Source organism: Ascaphus truei, unplaced genomic scaffold (genome assembly GCF_040206685.1).
Source record: "Ascaphus truei isolate aAscTru1 unplaced genomic scaffold, aAscTru1.hap1 HAP1_SCAFFOLD_487, whole genome shotgun sequence".
NCBI classification, from domain to species: Eukaryota; Metazoa; Chordata; class Amphibia; order Anura; family Ascaphidae; genus Ascaphus; species Ascaphus truei.
The window spans coordinates 98,492-107,478 of record NW_027456818.1 but is presented as its reverse complement, the minus strand read 5'-3'; positions in this window follow the sequence as shown (position 1 = coordinate 107,478).

Below are 8,987 nucleotides of genomic sequence, written 5' to 3'. Positions count from 1 at the left end.
TCAGCTGGTAGCCGCGGGCCTGTCTCTCTCTGCTCAGCTGGTAGCCGTGGGCCCGTCTCTCTCTGCTCAGCTGGTAGCCGCGGGCCTATCTCTCTCTGCTCAGCTGGTAGCCGCGGGCCTGTCTCTCTGCTGGTACCCGCGGGCCTGTCTCTCTGCTCAGCTGGTACCCGCGGGCCTGTCTCTCTGCTCAGCTGGTAGCCGCGGGCCTGTCTCTCTGCTCAGCTGGTAGCCGCGGGCCTGTCTCTCTCTGCTCAGCTGGTACCCGCGGGCCTGTCTCTCTGCTCAGCTGGTACCCGCGGGTCTGTCTCTCTGCTCAGCTGGTACCCGTGGGCCTGTCTCTCTGCTCAGCTGGTACGCTCGGGCCTGTCTCTCTGCTCAGCTGGTAGCCGCGGGCCTGTCTCTCTGCTCAGCTGGTAGCCGTGGGCCTGTCTCTCTGCTCAGCTGGTACCCGCGGGCCTGTCTCTCTGCTCAGCTGGTAGCCGCGGGCCTGTCTCTCTGCTCAGCTGGTAGCCGCGGGCCTGTCTCTCTGCTCAGCTGGTAGCCGCGGGCCTGTCTCTCTGCTCAGCTGATACCCGCGGGCCTGTCTCTCTGCTCAGCTGGTACCTGCGGTCCTGTCTCTCTGCTCAGCTGGTAGCCGCGGGCCTGTCTCTCTCTCTGCTCAGCTGGTACCCGCGGGCCTGTCTCTCTGCTCAGCTGGTAGCCGCGGGCCGTTCTCTCTGCTCAGCTGGTAGCCGCGGGCCTGTCTCTCTGCTCAGCTGGTACCTGCGGGCCTGTCTCTCTGCTCAGCTGGTACCCGCGGGCCTGTCTCTCTGCTCAGCTGGTACCCGCGGGCCTGTCTCTCTGCTCAGCTTGTACCCGCGGGCCTGTCTCTCTGCTCAGCTGGTACCCGCGGGCCTGTCTCTCTGCTCAGCTGGTACCCGCGGGCCTGTCTCTCTGCTCAGCTGGTAGCCGCAGGCCTGTCTCTCTGCTCAGCTGGTACCCGCGGGCCTGTCTCTCTCTGCTCAGCTGGTAGCCGCGGGCCTGTCTCTCTGCTCAGCTGGTACCCGCGGGCCTGTCTCTCTGCTCAGCTGGTACCCGCGGGCCTGTCTCTCTCTGCTCAGCTGGTACCCGCGGGCCTGTCTCTCTCTGCTCAGCTGGTACCCGCGGGCCTGTCTCTCTCTGCTCAGCTGGTACCCGCGGGCCTGTCTCTCTCTGCTCAGCTGATACCCGCGGGCCTGTCTCTCTGCTCAGCTGGTACCCGCGGGCCTGTCTCTCTGCTCAGCTGATACCCGCGGGCCTGTCTCTCTGCTCAGCTGGTACCCATGGCCCTGTCTCTCTGCTCAGCTGGTAGCCGCGGGGCTGTCTCTCTGCCCAGCTGGTACCCGCGGGCCTGTCTCTCTCTCTGCTCAGCTGGTACCCGCGGGCCCGTCTCTCTGCTCAGCTGGTACCCGCGGGCCTGTCTCTCTGCTCAGCTGGTACCCGCGGGCCTGTCTCTCTGCTCAGCTGGTACCCGTGGGCCTGTCTCTCTGCTCAGCTGGTACCCGCGGGCCTGTCTCTCTCTGCTCAGCTGGTACCCGCGGGCCTGTCTCTCTGCTCAGCTGGTACCCGCGTACCTGTCTCTCTGCTCAGCTGATACCCGCGGGCCTGTCTCTCTGCTCAGCTGGTACCCTCGGGCCTGTCTCTCTGCTCAGCTGGTACCCGCGGGCCTGTCTCTCTGCTCAGCTGGTACCCGCGGGCCTGTCTCTCTGCTCAGCTGGTACCCGCGGGCCCGTCTCTCTGCTCAGCTGGTACCCGCGGGCCTGTCTCTCTCTGCTCAGCTGGTAGCCGCGGGCCTGTCTTCTGCTCAGCTGGTAGCCGCGGGCCTGTCTCTCTCTGCTCAGCTGGTAGCCGTGGGCCCGTCTCTCTCTGCTCAGCTGGTAGCCGCGGGCCTATCTCTCTCTGCTCAGCTGGTAGCCGCGGGCCTGTCTGTCTGCTGGTACCCGCGGGCCTGTCTCTCTGCTCAGCTGGAACCTAGGGCCTGTCTCTCTGCTCAGCTGGTAGCCGCGGGCCTGTCTCTCTGCTCAGCTGGTAGCCGCGGGCCTGTCTCTCTCTGCTCAGCTGGTACCCGCGGGCCTGTCTCTCTGCTCAGCTGGTACCCGCGGGCCTGTCTCTCTGCTCAGCTGGTACCCGCGGGCCTGTCTCTCTGCTCAGCTGGTACGCTCGGGCCTGTCTCTCTGCTCAGCTGGTAGCCGCGGGCCTGTCTCTCTGCTCAGCTGGTAGCCGTGGGCCTGTCTCTCTGCTCAGCTGGTACCCGCGGGCCTGTCTCTCTGCTCAGCTGGTAGCCGCGGGCCTGTCTCTCTGCTCAGCTGGTAGCCGCGGGCCTGTCTCTCTCTCTGCTCAGCTGGTACCCGCGGGCCTGTCTCTCTGCTCAGCTGGTACCCGCGGGCCTGTCTCTCTGCTCAGCTGGTACCCGCGGGCCTGTCTCTCTGCTCAGCTTGTACCCGCGGGCCTGTCTCTCTGCTCAGCTGGTACCCGCGGGCCTGTCTCTCTGCTCAGCTGGTAGCCGCAGGCCTGTCTCTCTGCTCAGCTGGTACCCGCGGTCCTGTCTCTCTCTGCTCAGCTGGTAGCCGCGGGCCTGTCTCTCTGCTCAGCTGGTACCCGCGGGCCTGTCTCTCTGCTCAGTTGGTACCCGCGGGCCTGTCTCTCTCTGCTCAGCTGGTACCCGCGGGCCTGTCTCTCTCTGCTCAGCTGGTACCCGCGGGCCTGTCTCTCTCTGCTCAGCTGGTACCCGCGGGCCTGTCTCTCTCTGCTCAGCTGATACCCGCGGGCCTGTCTCTCTGCTCAGCTGGTACCCGCGGGCCTGTCTCTCTGCTCAGCTGATACCCGCGGGCCTGTCTCTCTGCTCAGCTGGTACCCTCGGGCCTGTCTCTCTGCTCAGCTGGTACCCGCAGGCCTGTCTCTCTGCTCAGCTGGTACCCGCGGGCCTGTCTCTCTGCTCAGCTGGTACCCGCGGGCCCGTCTCTCTGCTCAGCTGGTACCTGCGGGCCTGTCTCTCTCTGCTCAGCTGGTAGCCGCAGGCCTGTCTCTCTGCTCAGCTGGTAGCCGCGGGCCTGTCTCTCTCTGCTCAGCTGGTAGCCGTGGGCCCGTCTCTCTCTGCTCAGCTGGTAGCCGCGGGCCTATCTCTCTCTGCTCAGCTGGTAGCCGCGGGCCTGTCTCTCTGCTGGTACCCGCGGGCCTGTCTCTCTGCTCAGCTGGTACCCGCGGGCCTGTCTCTCTGCTCAGCTGGTAGCCGCGGGCCTGTCTCTCTCTGCTCAGCTGGTACACGCGGGCCTGTCTCTCTGCTCAGCTGGTACCCGCGGGCCTGTCTCTCTGCTCAGCTGGTACCCGCGGGCCTGTCTCTCTGCTCTGCTGGTACCTGCGGTCCTGTCTCTCTGCTCAGCTGGTACGCTCGGGCCTGTCTCTCTGCTCAGCTGGAAGCCGCGGGCCTGTCTCTCTGCTCAGCTGGTAGCCGTGGGCCTTTCTCTCTGCTCAGCTGGTACCCGCGGGCCTGTCTCTCTGCTCAGCTGGTAGCCGCGGGCCTGTCTCTCTGCTCAGCTGGTAGCCGCGGGCCTGTGTCTCTGCTCAGCTGGTAGCCGCGGGCCTGTCTCTCTGCTCAGCTGGTAGCCACGGGCCTGTCTCTCTGCTCAGCTTGTAGCCGCGGGCCTGTCTCTCTCTCTGCTCAGCTGGTACCCGCGGGCCTGTCTCTCTGCTCAGCTTGTACCCGCGGGCCTGTGTCTCTGCTCAGCTGATACCCGCGGGCCTGTCTCTCTGCTCAGCTGGTACCCGCGGGCCTGTCTCTCTGCTCAGCTGGTACCCGCGGGCCTGTCTCTCTGCTCAGCTGGTACCCGCGGGCCTGTCTCTCTGCTCAGCTGGTAGCCGCAGGCCTGTCTCTCTCTGCTCAGCTGGTACCCGCGGGCCTGTCTCTCTGCTCAGCTGGTACCCGCGGGCCTGTCTCTCTGCTCAGCTGGTAGCCGCAGGCCTGTCTCTCTGCTCAGCTGGTACCCGCGGGCCTGTCTCTCTGCTCAGCTGGTACCCGCGGGCCTGTCTCTCTCTGCTCAGCTGGTACCCGCGGGCCTGTCTCTCTCTGCTCAGCTGGTACCCGCGGGCCTGTCTCTCTCTGCTCAGCTGGTACCCGCGGGCCTGTCTCTCTCTGCTCAGCTGGTACCCGCGGGCCTGTCTCTCTCTGCTCAGCTGGTACCCGCGGGCCTGTCTCTCTCTGCTCAGCTGGTACCCGCGGGCCTGTCTCTCTCTGCTCAGCTGGTACCCGCGGGCCTGTCTCTCTGCTCAGCTGGTACCCGCGGGCCTGTCTCTCTGCTCAGCTGGTACCCGCGGGCCTGTCTCTCTGCTCAGCTGGTACCCGCGGGCCTGTCTCTCTGCTCAGCTGGTACCCGCGTACCTGTCTCTCTGCTCAGCTGGTACCTGCGGGCCCGTCTCTCTGCTCAGCTGGTACCCGCGGGCCTGTCTCTCTGCTCAGCTGGTACCCGCGGGCCCGCAGGATCCGATGACGTCACAGCTGCAGTCGGAATGAAGCCGGGGAGAGTCTGTCAGGACCAGGATCTCCTCCTATTATGTTGATTGATTCTTAGTGGTAGTCCATACACTCTCTAGCGTGGTCTCAGGCGTGGTCTCACTATCTCTAGCGTGGTCTCAGGCGTGGTCTCACTGTCTCTAGCGTGGTCTCACTGTCTCTAGCTGTCGCAGGCGTGGTCTCACTGTCTCTAGCTGTCGCAGGCGTGGTCTCACTGTCTCTAGCGTGGTCTCAGGCGTGGTCTCACTGTCTCTAGCGTGGTCTCAGGCGTGGTCTCACTGTCTCTAGCGTGGTCTCAGGCGTGGTCTCATTGTCTCTAGCGTGGTCTCAGGCGTGGTCTCATTGTCTCTAGCGTGGTCTCAGGTGTGGTCTCATTGTCTCTAGCGTGGTCTCAGGCGTGGTCTCATTGTCTCTAGCGTGGTCTCAGGCGTGGTCTCACTGTCTCTAGCGTGGTCTCAGGCGTGGTCTCACTGTCTCTAGCTGTCGCAGGTGTGGGTCTCTCTCAGGCTGTATCTGTCTGTCTCAGGCTATCTCGGTCTCTCTAAGGTGCGGTCTCGCAGTTGTGGTTTCTCTCAGGCTGTTTTTGGCACAGTCTCACTCAGGTTGTCTCTTTCTCGCAGGTGCGGTGTCTTTCTCTCAGGCTGTCTCTGTCTCTATGGCAGGCGCGGTCTCAGACACAATCTCACTTGGCTGTCTCTCAGGCTGTCTCTGTCTCTCGCAGGCGCGGTCTCTCTCGCAGGCGCGGTCTCTCTCTCAGGCGTGGTCTCTCTCTCAGGCGCGGTCTCTCTCTCAGGCGTGGTCTCTCTCTCAGGCGCGGTCTCTCTCTCAGGCGCGGTCTCTCTCGCAGGCGCGGTCTCTCTCTCAGGCGCGGTCTCTCTCTCAGGCGCGGTCTCTCTCTCAGGCGCGGTCTCTCTCTCAGGCGCGGTCTCTCTCGCAGGCGCGGTCTCTCTCTCAGGCGCGGTCTCTCTCTCAGGCGCGGTCTCTCTCAGGCGCGGTCTCTCTCGCAGGCGCGGTCTCTCAGGCGTGGTCTCTCTCAGGCGCGGTCTCTCTCGCAGGCACGGTCTCTCTCTCAGGCACGGTCTCTCTCTCAGGCGCGGTCTCTCTCGCAGGCGCGGTCTCTCTCTCAGGCACGGTCTCTCTCTCAGGCGCGGTCTCTCTCGCAGGCACGGTCTCTCTCGCAGGCACGGTCACTCTCGCAGGCACGGTCTCTCTCTCAGGCGCGGTCTCTCTCTCAGGCGCGGTCTCTCTCGCAGGCGCGGTCTCTCTCTCAGGCGCGGTCTCTCTCTCAGGCTGTCTCTGTCTCTCTCTCAGGCACGGTCTCTCTCTCAGGCGCGGTCTCACACTTACTCACAGGAAGTCGTATAAACATGAGAGAGCAGCAGAGCAAAGAGACAGACAGGAAAAGATACCGAGCGAGACACGAGAGGAGAGACACGAGAGGAGAGACACGAGAGGAGAGACACGAGAGGAGAGACACGAGAGGAGAGACACGAGAGGAGAGACACGAGAGGAGAGACCGAGCGAGACACGAGAGGAGAGACACGAGAGGAGAGACACGAGAGGAGAGACACGAGAGGAGAGACACCTAAGAGATTACTGGTCAGTACCGCCCCGGTCTCATACTTTTATACTTTCTTCATTGCACTGCAGAGCGTCGCTCCATTACCCCCTCCCCTGTCATTGCACTGCAGAGCGTCGCTCCATTACTCATCTCCTGCCAGACACCTGCAGAGCGTCGCTCCATTACCCCCTCCCCTGTCAGAGACCTGCAGAGCGTCGCTCCATTACCCCCTCCCCTGCCAGACACCTGCAGAGCATCACTCCATTACCCCCTCCCCTGCCAGACACCTGCAGAGCGTCGCTCCATTACCCCCTTGTGACGGTAGCTTTGTGACAGGCTATAATAATACACCAAATATATATCTGGGTTGAACTGAACGAGACTTAGATATGATAAAATATAATTTATTCCTTGAAAAAGGTGAACACACAAAATAACAGGCAAAATATGACATTTCCCGAGCACTGGAGCTGAGAGACCCGGCGTTGCCCGTGATTAAAACTTCTCCGCTCCCCCCGTCTCTTTCTCCGCTCCCTCCTCTCTCCGCTGCCCCCGTCTCTTTCTCCGCTCCCTCCTCTCTCCGCTGCCCCCGTCTCTTTCTCCGCTCCCTCCTCTATCCGCTCCCCCCGTCTCTTTCTCCGCTCCCTCCTCTCTCCGCTCCCCCCATCTCTTTCTCCGCTCCCTCCTCTCCCCCTCTCTCTTTCTCCGCTCCCCCTCTCTCTCCGCTCCTCCCCCCCCTGCGCAGCTCCGGTCTCCCCCCCCCCCCCCCTCTGCGCGACTCCAGTACCCCCCTGCGCAGCTCTGGACCCCCCCTGCGCAGCTCTGCCCCCCCATGCGCACCTCCAGTCCCCACCCTACAGTGTCACACACACACAGTGTGACACACACACACACACAGTGTGACACAAACACACTCTCCCATACACACACACACACACACACAGTGGACAGGAGGAGGGGGGGGGTAGGGAGAGTGGAACGTCAGGCGATCCGAACAGGCGGCTCCCCACCTCCCGCCAGCCGTGACTGCGCACCACAACCCCACCCCCCCTGAGCCCATCTCCCTCCCCACGCGGGCAAGCAAAGGAGCGCCATGGGGAAGGGGACCAGAGGGAAGGGCATGTCCCGCGCGGCCGCCACTGCCCTGTTCCCCCCCCCCCCCGCTGGCATGTCCCGCAGCGTGCGGCGAGTCACTGCGGGTGGGGGGGGGGGTTGTTGTCGTCGCGCTCACCTCGGTCCCCATCCTGCAGGACCCCCTGACGGTGTGCTGTGTGGGTGTTCCTGTACCCCACCTCCCATACCTGCAGGACCCCCCGACAGTGTGCTGTGTGGGTCTCCCTGTACCCCGCCTCCCATACCTGCTGGACCCCCTGACGGTGTGCTGTGTGAGTCTCCCTGTACCCCGCCTCCCATACCTGCGGGACCCCCTGACGGTGTGCTGTGTGGGTCTCCCTGTACCCCGCCTCCCATACCTGCAGGACCCCCTGACGGTGTGCTGTAAGGGTCTCCCTGTACCCCGCCTCCCACACCTGCGGGACCCCCTGACGGTGTGCTGTGTGGGTCTCCCTGTACCCCGCCTCCCATACCTGCGGGACCCCCTGACGGTGTGCTGTGTGGGTCTCCCTGTACCCCGCCTCCCATACCTGCAGGACCCCCTGACAGTGTGCTGTACGGGTCTCCCTGTACCCCGCCTCCCATACCTGCAGGACCCCCTGACAGTGTGCTGTACGGGTCTCCCTGTACCCCGCCTCCCATACCTGCAGGACCCCCTGACGGTGTGCTGTACGGGTCTCCCTGTACCCCGCCTCCCATACCTGCGGGACCCCCTGACGGTGTGCTGTACGGGTCTCCCTGTACCCCGCCTCCCATACCTGTGGGACCCCCTGACGCTGTGCTGTGTGGGTCTCCCTGTACCCCGCCTCCCATACCTGCTGGACCCCCTGACGGTGTGCTGTGTGAGTCTCCCTGTACCCCGCCTCCCATACCTGCGGGACCCCCTGACGGTGTGCTGTGTGGGTCTCCCTGTACCCCGCCTCCCATACCTGCGGGACCCCCTGACGGTGTGCTGTGTGGGTCTCCCTGTACCCCGCCTCCCATACCTGCAGGACCCCCTGACGGTGTGCTGTGTGAGTCTCCCTGTACCCCGCCTCCCATACCTGCAGGACCCCCTGACGGTGTGCTGTGTGGGTCTCCCTGTACCCCGCCTCCCATACCTGCGGGACCCCCTGACGGTGTGCTGTGTGGGTCTCCCTGTACCCCGCCTCCCATACCTGCAGGACCCCCTGACGCTGTGCTGTCTGGGTCTCCCTGTACCCCGCCTCCCATACCTGCAGGACCCCCTGACAGTGTGCTGTCTGGGTCTCCCTGTACCCCGCCTCCCATACCTGAAGGACCCCCTGACAGTGTGCTGTGTGAGTCTCCCTGTACCCCGCCTCCCACACCTGCGGGACCCCCTGACGGTGTGCTGTGGGGGTCTCCCTGTACCCCGCCTCCCACACCTGCAGGACCCCCTGACGGTGTGCTGTGGGGGTCTCCCTGTACCTCGCCTCCCACACCTGCAAGACCCCCTGACAGTGTGCTGTACGGGTCTCCCTGTACCCCGCCTTCCATACCTGCAGGACCCCTTGACGGTGTGCTGTGGGGGTCTCCCTGTACCCCGCCTCCCACACCTGCAGGACCCCCTGACGGTGTGCTGTGGGGGTCTCCCTGTACCTCGCCTCCCACACCTGCAGGACCCCCTGACAGTGTGCTGTGTGGGTCTCCCTGTACCCCGCCTCCCATACCTGCGGGACCCCCTGACGGTGTGCTGTACGGGTCTCCCTGTACCCCACCTCCCATACCTGCGGGACCCCCTGACGGTGTGCTGTACGGGTCTCCCTGTACCCCGCCTCCCATACCTGC